The 23,595-nt window shown below is 38.1% G+C and overlaps 1 long non-coding RNA gene across 1 annotated transcript in view; it reads left to right on the top strand.

Annotated features, from left to right (window-relative positions):
* Nucleotides 1-21,869, top strand: part of LOC139360995 (uncharacterized) — a 34,719-nt gene extending 12,850 nt beyond the window's left edge. The window contains exon 4 of the long non-coding RNA XR_011618580.1: nucleotides 21,705-21,869. This is a non-coding gene — a long non-coding RNA (uncharacterized lncRNA). The remainder of the gene's footprint in view (nucleotides 1-21,704) is intronic.
* The last annotated feature ends 1,726 nt before the right edge of the window (nucleotides 21,870-23,595 follow it).

Genomic DNA, 23,595 nt, shown 5'->3' with positions numbered 1-23,595 from the left:
AACACCTGAGTACTAGGCCTAGTAATAGGCCAGAACTCCTTGTCTTTCAGAGTGACATGATTCACTGTGAGCTGGATGTGAAAATGAGAATCACAATCTCACATGTTTCCTGGATCTTCGTATGACACTCTTACAACGTTCAAATACTTTATGCAGCATTCATGAGAGTTGCAAACCACTCTGAGGCCTACATGCTTGTATGGATTCAGAATCTTACATACTGTCCTAAACGCAGATATAATAGTCAACACATCTTTTGTAGGCTGGGTTCAGGGATAAGACCCATTATTTTGCCTGTGAGATGGATCCAGAAATGATGGGCTTTGTACATGCGGGATGGTGACAACATTTGCCTTCACCTTGGTGTCTAATGGAGAGTCTCAATCTAAGCTTTTGTGGATCTTTCATAAAAGTCTCCGTACAACCCAAGAAGTGTATTCATTATGAGTTAGTGTTATAAAGTTTTTGAGTTTGATACAAATATGAAATCCAGGACCTCATCTATTGCCCTAAACTTAGTGACAAAAGACAAATTATCTCCTCTTGGCTGAATCCAGGATACATTTGACCATCAAGGCTGTGAACTGAAGTAAGGTATATGACATAGTCCCATTTTGGGCAAACAACTAGGCAGGATGATAATGTTATTTAGGTGCTGTGACAAGCATCATGTCATAATGTCCTCTTTAAGAAGGGTATAGAAATTAGAGTCATAGTAACTGGGTGTTGGACCCTGCAAGATGACAAAATCCTATATGTGGAAAAAAAACAATCTAGAAGTGCGAGCCAAAATGCCAACAGAATGGGCCCAGGATATGTCAAAATACCTTCTGCGGCTTTGGGATAGACATGAGAATCACATTATTTATTAAGGTGCTGTGCCCAGCAATATGCCATAATTGCATATGCAGAACCCAAGCAAAAGAGTAACATTATCTTCATGTTTGGCCCACAACAGCTTAAAATTTTTGTTTGTCTGATAAACTGAGTGCTGGGGTCAGCAATATGTCACAATATTCCCATTGTAAAGACCAGGCAGGAGAAGAGAGACACTTCACTTAGGTCACGGGCTCAGAAATATATCCCACTGTCTTCTGTGCACAGGGCTCAGGTAGAGAAGGAGAATCGTATCACCTATATGCTTCTCTAGTTCTACATCACAATTTAACATGTGGGCCGAAACCAGGAAGAGCCACATCACCTGAGTACAGCCTCAAGTAACATGTCACCATGCCCAATGTCGAGATGTTAAAAAAAAAAAAAAAAAAAGGAATTGCACAACGTGCTTGCTGGCCTCAATAATATGTAATAAGTTCGTCTTTTGGCAGAGTACACAACAAAGAGGAGAGCCATGTAACCTAGAATTTACATTTAGTGTTATGTCACAATATCTTCAGTGAACAGGATCCCTGCAGGCCAGGAGAGTCACATGACCTTGATGCTATATCTAGTGATATATCACAGTGTCCCCCTGTGAGCAGGGCACTGGCAGGAGAGAAATGTTACCTAGCCAATAGGCCCAGAGATAGGTGAAAATATTTGCTGTTTGCAGGGCCAAGACAGAAGAGTCACATGATCATGGTTCTGATCCAGTGATATGCAATAATGCCCTCATGGAAAGGAATTTAAACCAAAAACTCTCAACACTGGTATACTAGGCCAAGGGATATGACATAATCTCCTCATCTTTAAGCATGACACCATTAACTGTTATCTAGTTGTGTATATGACAGTCACAACCTCCCAAGTGTGCTTGCCATTGTATGATACCCTCTACCACTTCTGAAATCTTTAAACAACGTGCATGAGAGTTGCAAAACTTTCTGAAGCCTACATGCTTATATGGTCTCATAATCTTATGTTTTGACCTAAACCGAGGTATGTCAGGCAACATGTCATCTAAAAGCTGTCATTAGAGTTGAGACCATTATTATGCCTGTGAGCCGGGTGCAGAAATGTTTCACCATCTCACCTGTAGTCAGATTCACTTATGAGAGTCACAATTCGAACTTTGGATTTTATCAACTTGTTCAATTCAGGACCTCAAAAATAAGCTATGTAATGTAAGATATTAGTCAGGTTTGTAAAAGTCTGTGATCTTTGAACAATATGAAATGGAGGACCTTAACTATTGATCTAAACCTAAGGGTGAGAGGCCAAATATCTCCTATCAGTTTAATCCCACAATAAGCTAGATCATCATACCTTTTAATTGAAGCAAGGTGTTTGTCATAATCCCATTCATGTGCAAAAAACTAGGCAGAAGGTTAACATGCTGTGCCAAGCAATATATCACAATGCCCTCACTAGACAGGGCCTAAGAAGTGAGGTCACATTGACTGGAGGCTGGAACCTATAATATGACACAAAACACATGAAAGAAACCCAGCGAACTTATTAGTGCCAAAACATCTACAGAATGAACCAAAGGTATGTCAAAATACCTTCTGTGGCCCTGGCACAGACAGCAGAGTCACACACATCCTTAGGGTGCTGGGCCAAGCAATATGCCACAGTTCCCTCTTTATTCATTACCTAGGCAGAAGAGTATTATTATCTGAGCGTTGGGTCCTTAAATAGAGCAAGAGTCTTGTTACTGGGCACTCTTTAGCAAGAAGGTGTGAGTCACATGACCTAAGTACTGGGTTTCTCAATATGTCACAATTCTCTCATTGTAAAAACTCAGAAGAAGTGAGTCAAATTACCTAGGTCATGGGCTCAAAGATATGACACAATGTCTTTAGTAGGCAGGGCTTAGTCAAAAAAAGTGAGTCATATTACGTAGGTTCTTCTTTAGGTATGGGTCACAATTTAATACATGGGAAGAAACCAGGCTGAAGTGTCACATCACTGATCCTGGGTCCTGAGATATCCACAAGTTCCCCTTAGAAAAGGATACAGAGAGATCGAGACCATCCTGGCTAACACGGTGAAACCCCGTCTCTACTAAAAATACAAAAAACTAGCCGGGCGAGGTGGTGGGCGCCTGTAGTCCCAGCTACTCGGGAGGCTGAGGCAGGAGAATGGCGTGAACCCGGGAGGCGGAGCTTGCAGTGAGCTGAGATCCGGCCACTGAACTCCAGCCTGGGCGACAAAGCGAGACTCCGTCTCAAAAAAAAAAAAAAAAAAAAAAGAAAAGGATACACACAAGAGAGTTACATCACCTAGAAGCAGGTTTCACCCTTATGATAAAATGCTCCATGTAGGCATCCCATGAAGGAATTCACATCACCTAGGTGATAGGACCAGAGAGATGTCACATAACCTTCCTGAAAGCATGGCCCTGGCAAAAGAGTACTATCACCTTTGTGCCTGATCTAGCAATCTGTCACCATTCAAGTGGGCAGGTTATAAGCAGAAGAGCCATATCACCTATGTAACAAACCTTGTAATATATCATAATCCTGTCTTTTATACATGGCTCTGGCAAAAAAAAAAAAAAAAATGTATAATTACCTGTGTGCCTAGTCTATGAATATGACTCTCTCCTGCTCTGTGTGCAGGGCCCATTCCAGAGAGGAAAGTTACATCACCTCAGTGATGGGCAACATAATATATCACAAGGATGTCTGGTGGTATGGGGCAGGCAAGAATGTAATGTCAACTAAGTACTGGGTCCAATGCTGTCACAATTCTTACTGAGAGAAGGGCACAGGCAGAAGAGTCACAAGACTTCCTTGTTGGTCGAGGTAAATATCAAAATCCCATATGTGGACTGGAACCAGTCTGAAGAGTGAAATCACAAAAGTGCAAGGAAAGGTTTTATATAACAGTCACGATAAAATTCTAGGGATGAGAGTTACAATATCACATGTGTCTTGTTTTCATGTAGAACGGTAGTTGTCATTCATCTGTGATGGCAGAAGTCCTTATAGTCAGCTAGGTATTTATAAGAGACTCACAATTTGCTTTTATGCCAGGCCCTGTTATGACACTCTCTGTACTACTTAAAGGTGTTACAAAGAATGTATGAATGTTGTAATCTTCTGTGACTAGTTAACAGTAGGAGATGTTTCACATCACTTATATCTCTAAACCTAGTCATAAAAGTCAAAATTTCTCTTATCATCTGTGTCCACATATGAGAGTCATAAACAGGCAGGATGACACATCACCTAAATCCTAAGCCATGAATATTCCAATATTCTCTTTGTAGGCAAAGCCCTAACAGAGAAGTCACAGAACTTGGGTGCTATGCCCAGATATATGGCAGAATGTCCCTTGTGGAGAGTGTCCAGACAGGAGAGCAGAGTCATATCACCTAGATGACGGGTCTAGAGACATATCACAATACCTCCAGGCAAAAGAGTCATATCATTTGGTTATAGTGCTTATAAATGCTACACTCTTCATTTTAATCACGGTTCAGTCAGAAAAGTCACAAACCCTAGATGATAGGTCCACAGATATATTATGTTTCCTTCAGAGGACATGGTTAAGACAAAAGTCAAATCACCAAGGTTATGGCCTAGTTATATGTAAAAATGTCATATCTTGGCTATAAATAGACAGGATTAGTAAATCACTCAGGAAATGGGTAAAAGCAAATGTCACAATAACACTTATGGAAAGGTTCAGGGTTGAGAGTCACAATCCTGCTCATGTCATGGTACCTGGTACAAGAGTCATTATTAGGTCTTTTATCTGCTCTTGAGTATATGGCACAATATTACCTGTGGGGAAGGAGAAGAAAGGAAAGAAAAGTCATATCATTTAAGTCGATACATATCCAGTGAAATGTCACAATTCTCCTTGTGGGTGGGACTCTTGGAGAAGTCAATCACCTAGATTCTGGTTTAAGTGATACATCTAAATCCTCCCTGTTGGTAGTAGGGTTTAGGCAGGAGAGGAGACAAACTACACATAGGTAATTGGCCTTGATATATGTCATGATGGCTCTTGCGTGCAGTATCAAAGCAGGAGAGTGACCTCACCTGGGTGTTGGGTTCAACAATAGTCAAAATCTCTCTGGTGGTCAGGCCCAAGGCAAGATAGAAGGAACATCACCTATGGACTGAGCCAAGTGATATGTTACATAGCTTTTTATTGGCACAACTCTCTTCAAAAAAGTCTCTCATCACCTGACTGCAGTACCAAGTTATATATCACAATACTCCATAAGTGCAGGGCCATGATGGACCTAGAAAAAGCCATAATGCTCTTTGTAGGTAGGGCTTAGTCCAAGATTTCACATCAGCTGGTTGCTGGTACCAGTGATATATAAAAGTGCCCCTAGTTGCATTGTCAAAAAGTTGTTATACATTGCTTAGGTCCTGGTGCACATATGCCACGATTTCTAGGCTATGGGCCTAGAAAGGGGAGTCAAAATACTCAGATGCTGAAGAAAGTCAAACTTCACAATCACACACTCAAAAATGTTCAGAAATAAATTCTATAGTCCCACACAACTTCTGGCTTCTGATATGATAGTCAACACTTCCTATGGGTTGGGTCGAAGTAAAGGAGTCATAATCTCAACAATGGGCAAGATGCATGTGTAAGGGCCCCGATCACATTCAAGGCTGTGTTCCAGTAGGACAGCCAAAGAACCACAGGTCTGAAGAAACATAGTTTAAATGTCACCAAACCATTTGTGGATCAGATTCATATATGACAGTAACAATTTCAAGCTTTGACTGCTTATGTGTGTGAGATTTTGTAACTCATTCACAGGCTCTGTTCATGTGTGAAAATGACAACCATGTCAGCTGGATATGCATAACACCTGGTTGTTGGTGGCTGTTATGACATCCTTTGTACCATGCAAGCTTTATATGATACACCTGAGTAGGATACTTTTTTCTGAATTCCTATTCGGGGAGATCTAGGACTTTATTCATGGCCATAACATGGCTATGAGAGTCAAAATGTCTCCCTTGGCTGGGTCCACGCATGAGAGTTATTATTGTACATATCAGCTGAATCCAGGTATATGTTAGAATTTCATCTTTGTACAGAGACAAGATAGAAAAGTCATATCATCTGTGGCCTGAGTCAGAAATAGTTTACATCTTCTGTTTAGGCAGGATCCAGTCAGAAGAATAACATAGCCTTGGTATGGTTTCAAATATGTCATCTTGATCACTGTATGCAGCGTTGAAAAAACAGTGGATAGTCCCATTCCCTAGGTGCTGGGCTCAGCAATATGTTGTAATTCCCTCTCAGTCAGAATCCAGCACAAAGAGGAGAGTCAAACCACATATGTTTTGCACTCAGTGGTATGTCACAATTTCTTCAGTAGGTGAGATCCAGGCAGGAGAGGAAAGTTACATTATCTAGATGCTATATCCAGTGAAATGTCAGTGTCCCCTGTCAGAGGACACTGTGAGAGGAGAGACACATCAACTAGCTGATAGGCCCACAGATGTGTGATAATATCACCTGTTGGCTGGATCCATACAGAAGAGTAACGCTTTTATGATTATAACCCAGCAATATTTCACAATGCACACATGGGAAAGAGTCTAAGCCAAGAGTCTCAACACTGGGATGTTAGGCTTTGTGATATGACACAATCACTTCATCTTTTAGGTGACACCTTTAACTGTTAGTTTGGTATATATACACGAGTCACTAACTCACGTGTGTTCTAAGTCAGCTTATCAGACACTCTACAACATCTGAAGGCTTTATGCAAAATACCTTAGAGTTACAAACCACTCGGAAGCCTACATGCTCGTTTGACTCAAAACATACATATTGATATAAAACCCTGTTTTGATAATCAGCAGCTCTCTTATGGGCTGGATTCATACAGGAAATTCATTAGTATGCCTCTGATATGAGTCCAGAAATGAGTCACCATCTGATCTGTTGCAAGATCTACATATGAAAGTCACAATCCCATCTGTGTACTTTATTTACTTATTAGAATCAGAACTTCAACAGTGGGCTTTGTAAATATGGGATGCTAAAATCTTTTTCTTTCACCTGCATTTATAATCAAGGGTCATAACTTTAATCTTTTGCTAGTGCTGTGTACCACCCAAGTTTATAGAATATGAGTTAGTGTTTTAAACTTCTGTTATCTTAGTATAAATATGCAACTCATAACTGTAACTATTGCCCTAAGCATAGCAATGAGAGGCAAAAATCTACTATTGGTGGAATGCCAATTATATCTGGTCATCATGCCACTGAGTTGAAGCAATGTAAATATTATAATCTCATTTGTAAAAAAAAAACTTAGTGGAAGGGTAGCACAACTTAGGTGCTGTGGCAAGCAATATGTGACAGTACCCTCTCTAGGCAAGGTCTAGAAATAAGGGTTACATTAACTGGGCACTGGAGTGCTAGACCCAGCAATACAACACAATCCACAATGTGGAAAAACAAACCCAAACAAATGAAGGGAGCAAAAACACCTACAGAATGGGAAATATATATATATATATATATGGACACTGGTTATGTGATTCTCTCTCTCTCTTTTTTTTTTCTTTAAACCTGTCTACATTGTGCATGGTGACTTATTACTTGAGGCTGTTCCTAGGTGGTATGCCCTTCTGCCTGGTTTCTACCCACATGTAAGATTGTGACATAAAACTAGGGAAGTACATCAACAATATGTCTCTCTTTTTGATCTGGGCTTTGCCTACTGGGGACACTAGAGTATATCTCTGAGTCTACGACCTAAGTGAAGTGACTCTCTTCTTCAGCCTGGTTTTACATTTCACTGTATATCTACCCATAAAGCTGATTATTTTCACAAATCAGTTAAAAGTCAAGTTAAAATAAAATAAAATAAAATAAAATAATTAGCCAAGCTAGGTGACTCATGCCTACAATCCAAGCACTTTGCAATGCTGAGAGTGGTAAATCACTTGAGGTCTGTAGATTGAAACCAGCCTGGCAAATATGGTGAAACATCATCTCTACTAATAATTAAAAAAAAAAAAAAGTTGCAAATACTGAGATTGCACCACTGCACTGCAGCCTGGGCAATATTTTTCCTTTTTCAACAACAAAAAGACGCACAAATGGTCAAGACATGCATAGGTGGAGATGAGTGGGTGTGGAGCCTGTTTGGGAAAGAAGGAAGACGAGTCAGTGCCCTGAATTATGTGTGGAGTATCCATTGGGACACAAATAAAGAGGTAGTCATGGCCTCAGCCCAGCTATACTGAGGCCTGTACGGGGCTTCTGGAAGTAGCAGAAATGGCCGGTGACTCTGAATGCTAGATGGGCCTGTAACAATAACAGGTCTGCCCAGAGATCTTAGCAGTCCTTCTAGGAGGCACTGACTATACCCTAGATGGGAGACGCTTGGGGTAGAGTGGCTACTAGAGAGCCATGGTAAATGCAAGTCTTGACCACTATGGTTAGGTCAGTTTCAAATAGCTCATCTCTTCTATTTAACAAAACAAGAAATAAAGTAAAAAAGAAAGAAAGAAAACAAAAAAAAATTAAGAATAAATTTAAAGTAATTAAAACAGTAATAGTAAATAAACCAAAATAAAATAGAGAAAATAAAGAAAAATGTAATTAAGATAAGGAATATAAATAAAAAGATGAAGATGATAAATATAAAATTAAGAGAAATAAACAGAAATAAAATAATTAGCAATATAATAAAATAAGAAAATTTCAAAAATTAGGAGAGAATATAAAAATAAAAAATAGGGAAAGAATATGAAGGCACATGAGTGAAAATAAATTTTAAAAAAACAAAAAGAAATTAATAAAGTGTTACAAACAAGATACAAATTGGAGAAAATTTGAAATGATGAGAATTTAATAAGAAAAATAAAATAAAAAATAAAAATAAATTTAAATTATTAGGCAGGCATTATCTGGGACAAGTAGTCTTATTTTTCAGCCTTCAGGTTGTTTTAGATTTGAAGGCAGGGTTTCACCCGAGACCCTTGGCTGTTCCCTAACTCTGTTATTTCCCCCTCTAAAGAAGTACATCTAACTGTCATTAGAATAAGGATAAGGATGAAGACAAAAACCACTTTTAAGTGCCTCATGCTGGCTGGGGCCTTTGGTTTGAAAAAATTGCAGTCAGAACTCCCTAAGAGACCTGTCTAAGTGTCCCCAGTTATAAGGGCCATTGTCCAAAGCTATGATTGTGCGACTGGAGTTTCGTCTCACCTGAAGGTGAGAAGAATCAAACTGGGTTATTTTAAAACATGTATTAAAATGAAACAAGAGGAAGAGAGCAAGGACAGCTCACAAATTCCAAGATCTTTTACCAATTGGCATAGGGAAAGAGAGATCAAAAGCCCAACTGGAACAAAAAAAGTTTATCCTTACCCTTTTGCCAGCATGTCAGTCTTCTGGGTTCTGAGTTCATTTCTCCTGAATCCAGTCCTCAGTCAACCAGTCTAAGGTTTAGGAAATTAATTCTTCAAAGTATGAAGGATACAGCTGAAAAGAATATTCCACAGTATTGAGACCAGATTACCTATCTCTTAATATAATGCAGTTAAGAAGAATTGAAAAAATTAAACATTTTGTTTTCAAAGGAGTGCAAAGGGTTCAGGATGTATTCAAAAAAATTATAAACTGAAGATAAATGGCTACTTATCTAGAAAGAGAGAGAGGAGTAGGTGTCTCTGGTTTCTTTCTCTTCCTAGCAAACACCAAGGGTATGTTGAGAGATAGGAGAAAGAATGTTCTCTTTCCTCTTTCAATCTTTGTATCCTTGAGTCTCATAATTGTTACAGGCTGACACTCCTGGGTGTCAGGGCTGTTTTCATCCATGTTAACAGTGAGACCTGGGGAGAGGGTCTCCTAAAAGCCTATCTGATCTTACCTACATATGCCCTATCTCCCCTGCTGTCAGTAGTTCTGTAGTTCACTCTACCTCATTTATGACAAGGATGCTGGCATAATCTTCATCCATGAAATAGGAGGGTTGGTATCATCAGCTGGAATTAGTCATGTCCACCTCACAGCTTTTTACCCTCCATTATCATCAACCTCTGAATTTCTCACATCTAGTAGTCTTTCCTAGAGCTTCAACTTGAAGCTTGAAATGGAGGTTGGGACAAAAATGTGTCTCAGTGGAGTACATGGAATCATGTCTTCATAGGTTTTTTTACATTGGCATTGATGAAAATGTGTTCAATGAGAAATTTCAGATAAGACTTTCTAATGTGAAGCCCATTCATGGGTTTGTACCATTAAGTACTTATGAGTTTGGTGATTCTCCACTCTCATGGTCCCAAGATAAACTTGGAGCTGCTGGGCCTGTCAGAAAGTATCATTCTTTACTTACCACAGATAAACCTGCACAAGGACTGTGTAGATGGAGTATGAGTCTCGTTTTTCCAAGGGGCTTTTATTGGCTCTGCAAGTTGAGCTTGACTCCTTAAAGGGAAGAAAACTCTTTCAGTCAAGGCTTTGGTAAAACAACCAGTTTCTACAATTGTGTCCTGCTGCAAAAGAAAATGGATTATTATTGCTGTGATGCAAGAAGCTATATTGCCATAAGTTTAGAAGACTCACAGCTATTTTTCAAATTCTGGGGAAGTCAGGCAGAGAGAGGCAAACATATCCCATATTTTGTTCACAGGAGTACACCTTACTTAAATGTTAAAGGCTGTAAAGAGCTCAAAATAAGTTTCCTTGATTCTGGTAAATAATAAAAGAAGCAGTAATATTTCAAACAAAAGCTAGAAAAATCACCTCAGTTTTCTATTAGTCTGGTCCATTCAGTTAACTCTTGTTTAATTTTATATTCATGAACATTTTAGCACTTCATGAGTGCTGTACATTTTTTCTTGTATTACAGTGTCACAAGCTCCAAAGTTATCAGAAGTCTGAAACTGAGAACATCTGTCAAAGATCTATAGCTAATTAAAAAACACTTTATGGCCATTTTCATTATATTGATTCTTCCTATCCATGAGCATGGTATGTTCTTCCATTTGTTTATGTCCTCTTTCATTTCACTGAGCAGTGGTTTGTAGTTCTCTTTGAAGAGTTCCTTTATATCCCTTGTAAGTTGGATTCCTAGGTATTTTATTCTCTTTGAAGCTGTTGAGAATGGGAGTTCATTCATGATTTGGCTCTCTGTTTGTCTGTTACTGGTGTATAAGAATTCTTGTGATTTTTGCACATTGATTTTGTATCCTGAGACTTTGCAGAAGTTGCGTATTAGCTTAAGGAGATTTTGGGCTGAGATGATGGGGTTTTCTAAATATACAGTCACGTCATCAGCAACAGGGACAATTTGACTACTTCTTTTCCTAACTGAATACGCTTTATTTCTTTCTCTTGCCTGATTTCCCTAGCCAGAACTTCCAACACTATGTTGAATAGCAGTGGTGAGAGAGGGCATCCCTGTCTTGTGCCAGTTTTCAAAGGGAATGCTTCTAGTTTTTGGTCATTCAGTATGATATTGGCTATAGGTTTGTCATAAATAACTCTTATTATTTTGAGATACGTTCCATCAATACCAAATTTATTGAGCGTTTTTAGCATGAAGGGCTGTTGAATTTTGTCAAAGGCCTTTTCTGCATCTTTTGAGATAATCATGTGATTTTCTTTGGTTCTGTTTATATGCTAGATTACATTTATTGATTTGCATATGTTGAACCAGCCTTGCCTACCAGGGATGAAATCCACTTGATCATGGTAGATAAGATTTTTGATGTGTTGCTGGATTCGGTTTGCCAATATTTTTTTGAGGATTTTTGCGTCGATGTTCATCAGGGATATTGGTCCACAATTCTCTTTTTTTGTTTTGTCTCTGCCAGGCTTTGATATCAGGATGACGCTGGCCTCATAAAATGAGTTACAGAGGATCCCCTCTTTTTCTATTGATTGGAATAGTTTCAGAAGAAATGGTACCAACTCCTGCTTGTACCTCTGGTAGAATTCAGCTGTGAATTCATCTGGTCCTGGCATTTTTTTGGTTGGTAGGCTATTAATAATTGCCTCAACCTCAGAGCCTGCTATTGGTTTCTTCAGGGATTCAACTTCTTGGTTTAGTCTAGGGAGAGTGTAAGTGTCCAGGAAATTATTCCATTTCTTCTAGGTTTTCTAGTTTATTTGCATAGATGGTAGTTTGTATTTCTGTTGGTAGTTTGTATTTCTGTGGGGTTGGTGGTGATATCCCCTTTATCATTTTTTATTGCATCTTTTGATTCTTCTCTCTTTTATTCTTTATTAGTCTTGTTAGCGGTCTATCATTTTTGCTGATCTTTTCAAAAAACCAACTCCTGAATTCATTGATTTTTTGGAGCGATATAGACCAATGGAACAGAACAGAGCCCTCAGAAATAATACCACACATCTACAACCATCTGCTCTTTGACAAACCTGACAAAAACAAGGAATGGGGAAAGGATTCCCTATTTAATAAATGGTGCTGGGAAAATTGGCTAGCCATAAGTAGAAAGCTGAAACTGGATCCTTTCCTTACTCCTTATATGAAAATTAATTCAAGATGGATTAGAGACTTAACTGTTAGATCTAAAACCATACAAACCCTAGAAGAAAACCTAGGTAATACCATTCAGGACACAGGCATGGGCAAGGACTTCATGTCTAAAACCAAAAGCAATGGCAACAAAAGCTAAAGTTAACAAACGGGATACAATTAAACTAAAGAGCTTCTGCACAGCAAAAGAAACTACCATCAGAGTGAACAGGCAAACTGCAGAATGGCAGAAAATGTTTACAATCTACTCATCTGACAAAGGGCTAATATCCAGAACCTACAAATAACTCAAACAAATTTACAAGAAAAAAACAAATAACCCCATCAAAAAGTAGGCAAAGGATATGAACAGACACTTCTCAAAAGAAGACATTCATACAGCCAACAGACACATGAAAAAATGCTCATCATCACTCACCATCAGAGAGATGCAAATCAAAATCACAATGAGATACCATCTCACACCAGTTAGAATGGCAATCATTAAAAAGCCAGGAAACAACAGGTGCTGGAGAGGATGTTGAGAAATAGGAATACTTTTATACTGTTGGTGGAACTGTAAACTAGTTCAATCATTGTGGAAAACAGTGTGGTGATTCCTCAAAGATCTGGAACTAGAAATACCGTTTGACCCAGCCATCCCATTACTGGGTATATACCCAAAGGATTATGAATTATGCTGCTATAAAGGCACATGCACACATGTTTATTGCAGCACTATTCACAATAGCACAGACTTGGAATCAACCCAAATGTCCATCAGTGACAGACTGGATTGAGAAAATGGGACACATATACACCATGGAATACTAGCAGCCATAAAAAAGGATGAGTTCGTGTCCTTTGTAGGGACATGGATATAGCTGGAAACCATCATTCTCAGCAAACTATCGCAAGAACAGAAAACCAAACACCACATGTTCTTACTCACAAGTGGGAATTGAACAATGAGATCACTTGGACACAGGAAGGGGAATATCGCACACTGGGATCTATTGTGGGGAGGAGGGAGGGGTGAGGGATAGCATTAGGAGATACACCTAATGTAAATGATGAGTTAATGGGTGCAGCACAACAACATGGCACATGTATACATATGTAACAAACCTGCACGTTGTGCACATGTACCCTAGAACTTAAAGTATAACAATAAAACAAAACCACTTTATATATATATATATAAAAAAACAAGACAACATTTGTTTTTGTATAACAGAATGTCCAGGGTGGTTATAGTCAGAAATATGATTTACAAAAATTTCAGTTTATTCTGTCGTTTATAACATCTTAACATAATAATAACTGTGGTTGATAGCATATTCTTGAGACATTAAAATTTTAGAAATCCCATATAATTTTGGAACATTTTTAGCATTATTCACCAAAATATCATCTACAGAATATTGAACACCACTTTGGCAATTCCATGTAACTAAACATGTTACATAGTCCTGTTTACCTCTCTCATGAATACTCCTGGGCTCTCTTTAGCATCCAAAAACCACAAGTTAGGAAAGACACTTTTGTAAGTAACATTTGATTTTGAGAAGGATGTTACATGTTAGAAGTTTAAAACACTAGATATTATGAAATAAAATTCCAGATTACCATAAATTACTTATTTAACCAGAATGAAGACTTAGAAATGTAAAAAGCAAAAATTGTTCATAAATGCTTTACAAATTTTGCAAAAGAACAGATATGTGCCTTAAGAGTACCATGTTGTGCTTTTATTTTAATGCTCAATTTACAAAACAAAGATGTAATACCTTTTTGAATTTAATTATTGTTCACATAGAGAATTCCTTTGGCAATATTTATTTTTACAATACTTCAACTTGTTTGAACTTTTAGCTTTATCTTTATCTTATGTAATTCTAAACTGTTGCTTGACCCTAGGCAGGAATTTATACTTTCATGCCTTATAGTCTTTTATTAAAAACACATTTTACCGTTCTTACACACCTCCTATGTAAATCTACTTCCAGTGGTTTCAATTAGATATTATAATAGTAATTTCTAGCAATTTTAACAGTTTTAAACAAGGTAAATTGTTTTAATTAAGTCTAAGGTGCAGCCAAGGGTTTGACTTTTTTCAACATAATTATGGGTGTGGTTAATTCCATTTGTCTTCAAGCCTTACCAGTTGTGAAGCAAAGTTAAACTGTCCTCAAAATACAAAAAGCAGTTTATACTTTTGAAACGTTTAGCAAACCTAGTGTCTGACTTGCATAATTTAGCCCACCTACTCATATGTTGATGACATTTGTGTTTTACTGATAACCTTTAAAGCTGTTTTTATTTCTCAAATACATTTATTGGAACTCTTTTTTATAGACATTAGACACACAACCCTTATATAACTACACAGATAGGCAGAAGAAAACCTAGTAGCCATAAGATTTTTCGTTTGCCTATTTCCTGATTAAATTACTGCAGTCACATGCATGCATTAGAGTCACAAGACAAAATAAATAAAAAGAACTCAGTTGGCAAAAACTTTTACTGGCAAAACAAGATCCTAGGAGAGAAAAACACACAGGTCTTTTATATATGCCTATAATTCAGATATCCAATTTTAATTAAATTGAGCACACTTTAAGAAAATCCTTTTACATTTTTTATTAACTGACTCTAGCAGCCCCAAGCAGCCAGTATTTCTGGCTTTCCAACTTTACTAAAAGTAATTTACCAGGTGGACAGAAAATATATATATAAGTCCATTTGTGAAGGAAAAGACAATCTGCAAGTGGCAAAAGTTACTTGCTGATATGAAACCAGCAGAGACTCACTTCTTAAGCCGGGATTAAGCTTGGGCCATTGTAAAACCTACCATTGTAAAATGAAACATCACCACGTGGTTACAGATCATACTCCTAGAAACATAAAACAAGTTGCAGGCCTGCAACAAAATTTCATAACAAACATAACAATGGCATACAAAGCACACCAGATTGGCCACAGCTCAAGACCAACCTCACAAATATCCTTTCACAATTAATACTCTACAAAGAATATAAGAAGTGATCTTTGGGGTCATAGCCCAGCAAAACCTTATCTAAGAAGGAAAAGTGCCTATTTCTTAAAAGTAAACTGCTGACAGGGTGAATAAAGAAAAGAAAAGTCTTAAGTGTAGGGCAGGAAAGAAAATGTTCATTCTTATTTAATAGGGTTCCTTCAACTGAGTGAAAAACTTAATTGCTCTTGGATGAGTCTGGATCTCTTGGACATTGAAGGGGAAGACACCATAAATTCCTAGTATTTTACATCCCAGAAGAGATGGGGGTTAGAAGCTGACATTTACCTGTCATCCCACATGTGCTTTGGGCTATTATGGTGGGGTGATGCAGTTTCCTCTATCCTTGGGATAAGCCCAAGGATAAAAAGACTTGTACAAGCAAAAGAGAAAAAAAATGATTTGTGTCTTACCTTTCCTCAAACCTCACATGTAGACACTGAAATGTTGTAGAACTTTTTCTTACTTCAGAAAAAACTATGACATAGTCACATGTCCAGGAAGGAATAGGCTAATGGCACACTGAAGCATGAGAGGTAAAGCTTACTGGGCAAAATGGAAACAGAAAAAAAAAAAATACTGTCAGCAAAGTGAGAGGGAATCCTGTTAATGGGTCCTCACCTCACAAATTGATAAACACCAGCTCTACACATAACAGATAGTGTTGTACACATGAAGAACCCAGGCTCCTCACTTGCGAAAAAAGTGTGAGTTTATATGGTTTCACCTTCTTTTCCCAGTGTACAGGTGGGTATTATTTAGAGAGCCACAGTCAGGAAACGGTCAGCTTAATCCAAAATCAGCATTTTAGTTTTTCAGCCTCCCAACTGTTTTAGAATTGAAGGTGGAGTTTTGCGTAGGACCACTGAGAGTCTCCTCTATCTATCATTCAAAATGTTAAAAGATCCCTTGGCCATTTTCTGTATATGTCACTCAAAATGAGAAAGGAACAGTCTCACTAACAAATAGGTTGAAGAACACTGAATATCCAAATGATAAAAAAATGTTCTGATAAGGTTCATTACCACAACAATGAACTGAAAATGAAGTAAGACTTATTATTTTACAGCTGTTGAGAATAACTTTTTCTTGAAATTCTTTTCAAATGTCTTATTCTTGGCATGTAAAAATGCTCCTACTACTTATTGTAGGTTAATTTGGTAGTCTGCCACTTTACTAAATTTCTTTATTTTCAAGTTTTTTAATGTAGTATTTAAATTTTGCTATAAAACAGTTGTGTGATCTGCAGAGAAAACCAAACTTTCTCTCTTTTTATTTGGATGTATTTTATTTATTTCTCCTGCGTAAATGATCTGGCTGGGACTTTCTGTACTCTATTGAATAAAAGTGGTAAAAGTAGATACCATTGTCTTGTTCTAGATCTTAAATAAAAAGCTTTCTTCTTTTCCTGTTCAGTGTGATATCAGCTACTGATTTTTCAAATGTTGCCTTAACTGTTTTGAGGTAAATACTATCTATACCTAATTTGTTCAGTTGTTTTAATCACAAAGGTATGCTGAAATTTTCTAAATACTTTTACTCCACCTAGAATAAAAATAAAGAGCCTACCCATAAACTTAATTAAAAAGATAAACCCTCTCTACACTATAACTTATAAAACATTGATAGAAACTAAATAAAAAGTGAAAAATTTTAGAGATTTTTTGTTACTGAGTTTTAAAAAATATTGTTAAAATGGTTATGCTACTCAATGTAATCTACAGATTCAGTGCAAAGTATATAAAAATACCAATGCTTTTTCTTCACAGAAATGGAAAAAAACAGGCCTAGAATTTATAGGAAACAAAAAAACTCCCTAAATAGCCAAAGGAATTTTGTGGAAAAAATAAAGCTGAAAGCATCAAACTAACTGACTTTAAAATATGTAGCAAAGATTAAACAAGCAAAAAAGCATGATACTGGCATGGAAAATAGACACATAGACCAAAGTATGCAGTGATTCCAGTAATATATTCATAAACCGGTTGTCAAGTAATTTTTAAATTGTTTAGAACACACATTTAAGAAAATATAATAGTTTCAATGAATGGTGCTAGGAAAATTGATTAACTGAAAACAAATAGGTGCCTACCTGTTACCATATTAAAATAGGTTACATAAAAATAATAAAAGATTTAAACATAAAACTGATACCTATAAAACTATTTGAATAAAACATGGAGAAATTATTTACCAAATAGAAGAGGGAAAAATGTTTAAATAAGACCTCAAAAACACAGGCAACAAAAGCAAAAGCAGGCAAGTGAAATCACCAGAATCTAAAAAATATTTACATAGCAAAAATAAATTAGCAGAGTAAAGGGACAACTTACAGTGTAGAAGAATATATTTGCAAAATATACATATGACAAGGGAAAAAGACACAGAATATATAACAAACTTAACAGCCAAAATAACACACAATTTAATAATAGACAGGAGACTTTAAGTGACATTTCTCCAAAGAAGACACAAATGGCCAAGTACTTGCAAAAATGCTCAACGTTATTTATTAACAGAAAACCACAAATCAAAGCCACAGTAAGATACCAAGCCACTCCAGTTAAAATGACTATAATTAGAAATGATACATGCCTGGTCCTTTCAACAGAAGCCACTGCGACATACTCAGGGTCTATGATTTAGGTTATATGGTTCTCCTCTTCAGCCTGGACACTGCCCACAAGAGTGCCATAGAGCTGGGCATAGCCCCAAAGTTACCTGACTTTTCTGTCATTAACTTGCCTACAAGGAGAATATTGGAACATTTCTGCCTCAGCGTTTAGGTTGTATAGCTGTTATGCCTTTTTCGTTATCACAGAGTAAATTTTGGCATATAACTACTCACAGCTCACAGGCATGATGATGACTCTGATAGTGGACCCTGCAAATAGGAGTAATTTTGACTCTTGTAACTTGCTTTAGAAACATGAGTAATGTCTTTAATCTCTTTCTGGTAAAAAGTTCTCAGAAGATTTTAACAGCCTCAGATATTTTATGAAGCCCCTGACTTGTACAGAGTGGCATAACGGAAGCCAGCAGAAAGGTAAAATTGTGATTGATTCTCATATGCACACTCAGCTGACAATAAGGACTTTCACATCTCATATACATATGAAGCCACCTGTCACTTATGAAAACAGAGTGGCATGTGTGTTATTGTAAATATATTTATCTGAAATATTCTGTCATTATGATTGTTACATAAAAATTTGCCAAGCATCTGTATAATTTGACTCTCGAGACTGGTTCCAGCCCATACATGGGATTGTGATCTCTACCTGGGCCAACCGCTAGTCGATATGATTCTCCTGCCTGAGCCCTTGTCTCAGTAAGGATTGTAATATATCACTAGATCTAACACACAGGGGATGTTACATTCTTGCCGGGCCATGCCTACAGACATCATTGTGACATTTCCACTGTGTCTACCACTTAGGTGAAGTAACTCTTCTCTCTGGAATAGGCCCTGATCACAGGGGGCCCTGAAAACAAGGGACATATTTCAAGGCCAGGCACACACATGATGGGGCTCTTTTGCATGGGCCATGTTTCAAAAAGGACATGGTGACATATCTCTGGGCCCATTACCTAGGTTTTGTGACTCAGTTCTTGAGCCTCACCCACATGGAGCACTGTGACATTAAAGTTAAACCTGCACAAATAAGATGTACCACTTTTACCTCATTCTTGTCCTAAAGGAGCCTTGCGACTTATGTCAGGACCCGGCAGTCGGGTGATGTGTCTGTTTTGTCTGGTTCTGCCCTTGTGTTAAATTGTGACATATACCTAAAGAAACACCTAGGTGATACAACTCTCCTCTTCTGCCTATTGGGGAAATTGTGAAATATCTCTGAGCCCATGACCTAACTGATATGACTCTCTTCCACTACCTGAGCCTTTAAAATGGTGGGATTGTGACATATTGCTGAGACCAGCATTTAGGCCATGTGACTCTATTCTTTGTTCAGAGCCATGTCTACAAAGGGAAATTTTGACCTCTAGCTCTCAGATGAAGTTACTCTTCTGCTAGATTCCTGAATAAAAAGGGAATTCTTGCATAATGGTGGGCCCAGCACCCTGATAATGCAACTCTCCTGCCTATGCCAAAATCACAGAAGGTATCTTCACATGTTTTTGGCCCATTCTGTAGGTGTTTTGACTGTCATTGCTTGGCTAAATTTTTTCACATGTGAAATTTTTCTTTTTTTCTGGGTCCAGCACCAGGTTATTGTGACCCTTCTTTCTAGGTTCTGCTTAGAGAAGGCATTGTGACGTGTTGTTTGCTACATCACTATTGTGGGAAACCACTCCCAGTGTTTCAACATAGGTTCTTTCTGTTTTCCATAAGTGTTGACTGTCTGAGAAATAACGAAAGACAGTATAAAGAGAGGAATTTTACAGCTGGGCTGCTGGGGGTGACATCATATATCAGTAGGACTGTGTTGCCCGACCAGCAAGATTTTATTAAGAGTTTCAAAAAGGGAGGGGTGTAAGAATAAGGAGTAGGTACAAAGATTATATGCTTCAAAGAACAAAAAGCAGAACCACTTACAAGGGTCTAACAAAGATCACATGCTTTTGAGGGAACAGGGCAAAGGGTAAAAGCAGAACCACTGATACGGATCCAAAAAAGATCACAGGGCAAAGGGCAAAAGCAGAACCACTGATAAGGGTCTATGTTCAGTGGTGCATGTATTGTCTTGATAAACATCTTAAACAACGGAAAACAGGGTTTGAGAGCAGAGTATTGCTCTGGCAACAAATTTACCAGAGCGCAGTTTTCCCAACTCTAGTAAGTCTAAGCGTTCTGCAGGAGACCAGGGCTTATCTCAGTCCTTATCTCAGTCCTTATCTCAACTGCACAAGACAGACATTCCCAGAGCAGCCATTTATAGACCTCCCCCCAGCAACACATTTCTTTCCTAGGGTATTAATATTAATATTCCTTGCTAGGAAAAGAATTTAGTGATACCTTTCCTACTTGCACATCCATTTATGACTCTCTGAAAGAAGAAAAATATGACTCTTTTTGCCTGACCCCGCAGGCAGTCAGACCTTATGGTTGTAACTTCCTTTGTTCCGTAAAAATCGCTGTTATTCTATTCTTTTTCAAGTTGCACTGATTTCATATTGTTCAAACACACATGTTTTACAATCAATTTGTATAGTTGACACAATTATCACAGTGGTCCTGAGGCGACATACATTCTCAGTTTATGCAGACAAGAGGATTCAGGAATTAAAATAAAGACAAGCATAAGAAATTATAAAAGTATAATTTCAGAACTGACAAATGTCCATACTAAGAGGAAGTCTTCACAATTTATATTCCTCTGCTGTGGTCCTTCCATTTGGGATCCCTGACTTCCGTAACACATCACCTAAGTGATGTTACACTTTTGCCCATTTTTTTGTCCACAAATTGGATGATGACATATACCTTACTGCAGTTCCTGGCAGGATAGTCAAACTTATTTTGGGATTCAGTCAATTTTGCCTCTCTTCACTAGGCTTAGGGCAGTAGGTAAAATCCTGGGTTTCATATTTGTACAAAGCTCACAGAAGCTTACAACACTAATTCATATTGAAAAAACCATTTGGGTAGTACAGAGAGCTTCATAAAAAGGCCCCCAAAAAGTTAAGATTGTGACTCTCATTTACACACCCAGGTGAAAAGTAAAGTTGGTCACCATTCCACATTTTCAAAGCCCATTGTTGAGATACTAAGTCTAACAAGTAAGAACAGTACAAAGATGGAATTGCAACCCTCATATGTGGCTCTGGCTACAGTTGTGATCAAGATTCATTTTTTGGGCCAGGCTCACAAGCATAAAAATGGGTCTAATTCCAAAACTTAGCCTAAATGAGATGTTGACTATCATACCTGGGTTTAAGGCAATATATAAGATAGTGAGTACATAATGGTACATGGGCCTCAGAGTAGATTTCATCTCTCACGCATTCCATATAAAGCCATCAGAAGTTGTAGAGTGTGTCATATGATGACTAGCACACACATAGCCTTGTGACTCTCATATATACATCAAGCTAACAGGTAAAGGTGTCACCCTCAAAGATGAGATTATGTCATATAAATGGGTCTAAACCCAGGTGTTAAAACTTCTACTTAAATTGTTTCCCCTGTGTGCATTGTGACATAGTGTTGGGTAAGAATCATAATAATGTAACTCTTCTGCTTGGACTGTGCCAACAAATGATATTATGATGTGTCTCTAAGTCTATCAGCACCGTGATTTGTCTGTTTGTCTATTTTGCCTGTTCTTTGCTCCCAAGGAACTTTGTGACATCACTGGACATATTCTCCAGGAAATGCAACTCTCTACTACTGCTTGAGTCCTGCCCACAAATGAAATTATGAAATCCTGCTCCTAGTGCAAAACCTAGAGAATGCAGCTGTGCTCTTTATTCTAGAGTCTGCCAAAAAACAAAGGTAATTAACACATATTGTTGAGCCTAGGACCTAGGTGGTGTGACTATTTTCTTTTTCTTCAATCCTGTCTACATGAGGACATGTTTGTATATTACTTGAGGCTCTACCTGTTTAATGTGACAGCTCTGACTTGATCATGGCTACAAAAAAAAATTGTAATGTATCTTAAGCTCAAAATTCAGGTGATGAGACTATGCTGTCTTGTTTCTGCCCACAGGTGAAATTGTGTCATATACCTGGATTCAGCTTGCATACACAAATATAACTATAACTGGACTCAGAAAGGAGAGATATTTTGACTCTCATAGCCAGTCTTATGGCCACAAGAGAAGTAATATGTCTCCTAATTGTATATATTTCACCTCACGCATGTAATATAAAGCCTGAGGGGGACAAAGTGTGGCCTAAAAGAAAACAGAAACTAGGTGAGATTGTGACTCTTAGATGCATGCCCAGCTGACCCAATTGTTGTACTTTCACAAGAACAGGGCTTACAAAGAAGGTAATAAATCTCAGACAAAAGAGCAGTTGAAGGGTGAAATTGTTCCTCACATACAGGAATCTGACTCATTGTTGGTTTGGTGGTGCATGATTCAGCATACCTGTGAGGCTGTGACTTCCCTATTGGAACACAATCTTCAAGTGGGATTGGGGATCTTATACACGGATCTTGCCCGTTGTTGAGACTCTGACTCCTCTGATTCGACCCAACTCACAAGATGTGTTGACTAAAATACACGAAGCCAGGACTTGTGTAGGACTTTGAAACTAATTTTTGAATATTTCTTAGTGTGTGATTAGGACATAAAAGCTAGTCTAGCTCCTGAATAACTTTACTCTCCTTTCAGGGAATGACCACAGATAAAATTGTGAAATACATGGACCATATACTTAAGCAAAGTTGCCTGGGCCTGCCCTCAAAGGGCACTTTTACGTATCACTGGGACTAGCACCAGGAGATATGAATTGTTTGACTAAAGCCTGTGAAGCCTGTGTATAAAAATCATTGTGGCTTATGTCTAGGTCCATCATATAAGTAATGTGGCTGCCTTCTGCTGCCTTGGCCCTCCACTTACAGTGCATTGTGACACATAACTCAGTACCGCACCCAGGTTATATGACTCTGAGCCTTGGGTTCTGACAATAGGAAGCTTTATAACATGTCACTTGACTCAGCACCTAGGTGACGTGCTTCTCTTTTGCCTCACACTAAACACAGAGGAGATTCTGATATATTGCTAAATCCAGCATCAAGAGGAGATCACTTTCATGCCTTGCTCTTGCACATAGCAGCCATTGTGATATATATCTAGATCAACTGCTTAGGTGAAATGAGTCTCCTCACCTTCCTATGCCCTGCCCACAGGGGGAATTTTGATGTCACTAAAACCAGCATCCAGGTGATGTGACTCTTCTTTCAGAGTCCTGCCCATAAGACAGATTGTGACATTTCACTGGACCAGTACCCACCCCAGTGATGTGACCTTCCTGTTTATGCTCACAGGTCGTATTGTGCCATATATCTGAGAAAAGATAAGAGGACTAATCATGACTCTTAAACCTGGAGTCAGTATATATGCATGATGGTGATTCCCATTCCTGGAACTTTCCACCTGTTTTTGTGACATATACCTTTGCCCAGCTTCCTGAGTGATTTAATAACTTTGCCTAGGTGTAGCCAACACATAAGATTTGTACATTTACCTAAGCTGAGCACATGGTGGTTAGACTCTC

The sequence above is a fragment of the Macaca nemestrina genome, chromosome Y, assembly GCF_043159975.1.
Source record: "Macaca nemestrina isolate mMacNem1 chromosome Y, mMacNem.hap1, whole genome shotgun sequence".
Taxonomy (NCBI): Eukaryota; Metazoa; Chordata; class Mammalia; order Primates; family Cercopithecidae; genus Macaca; species Macaca nemestrina.
Note: the sequence above shows the minus strand (reverse complement) of the source record. Positions and strands in the feature narration are given on the sequence as shown.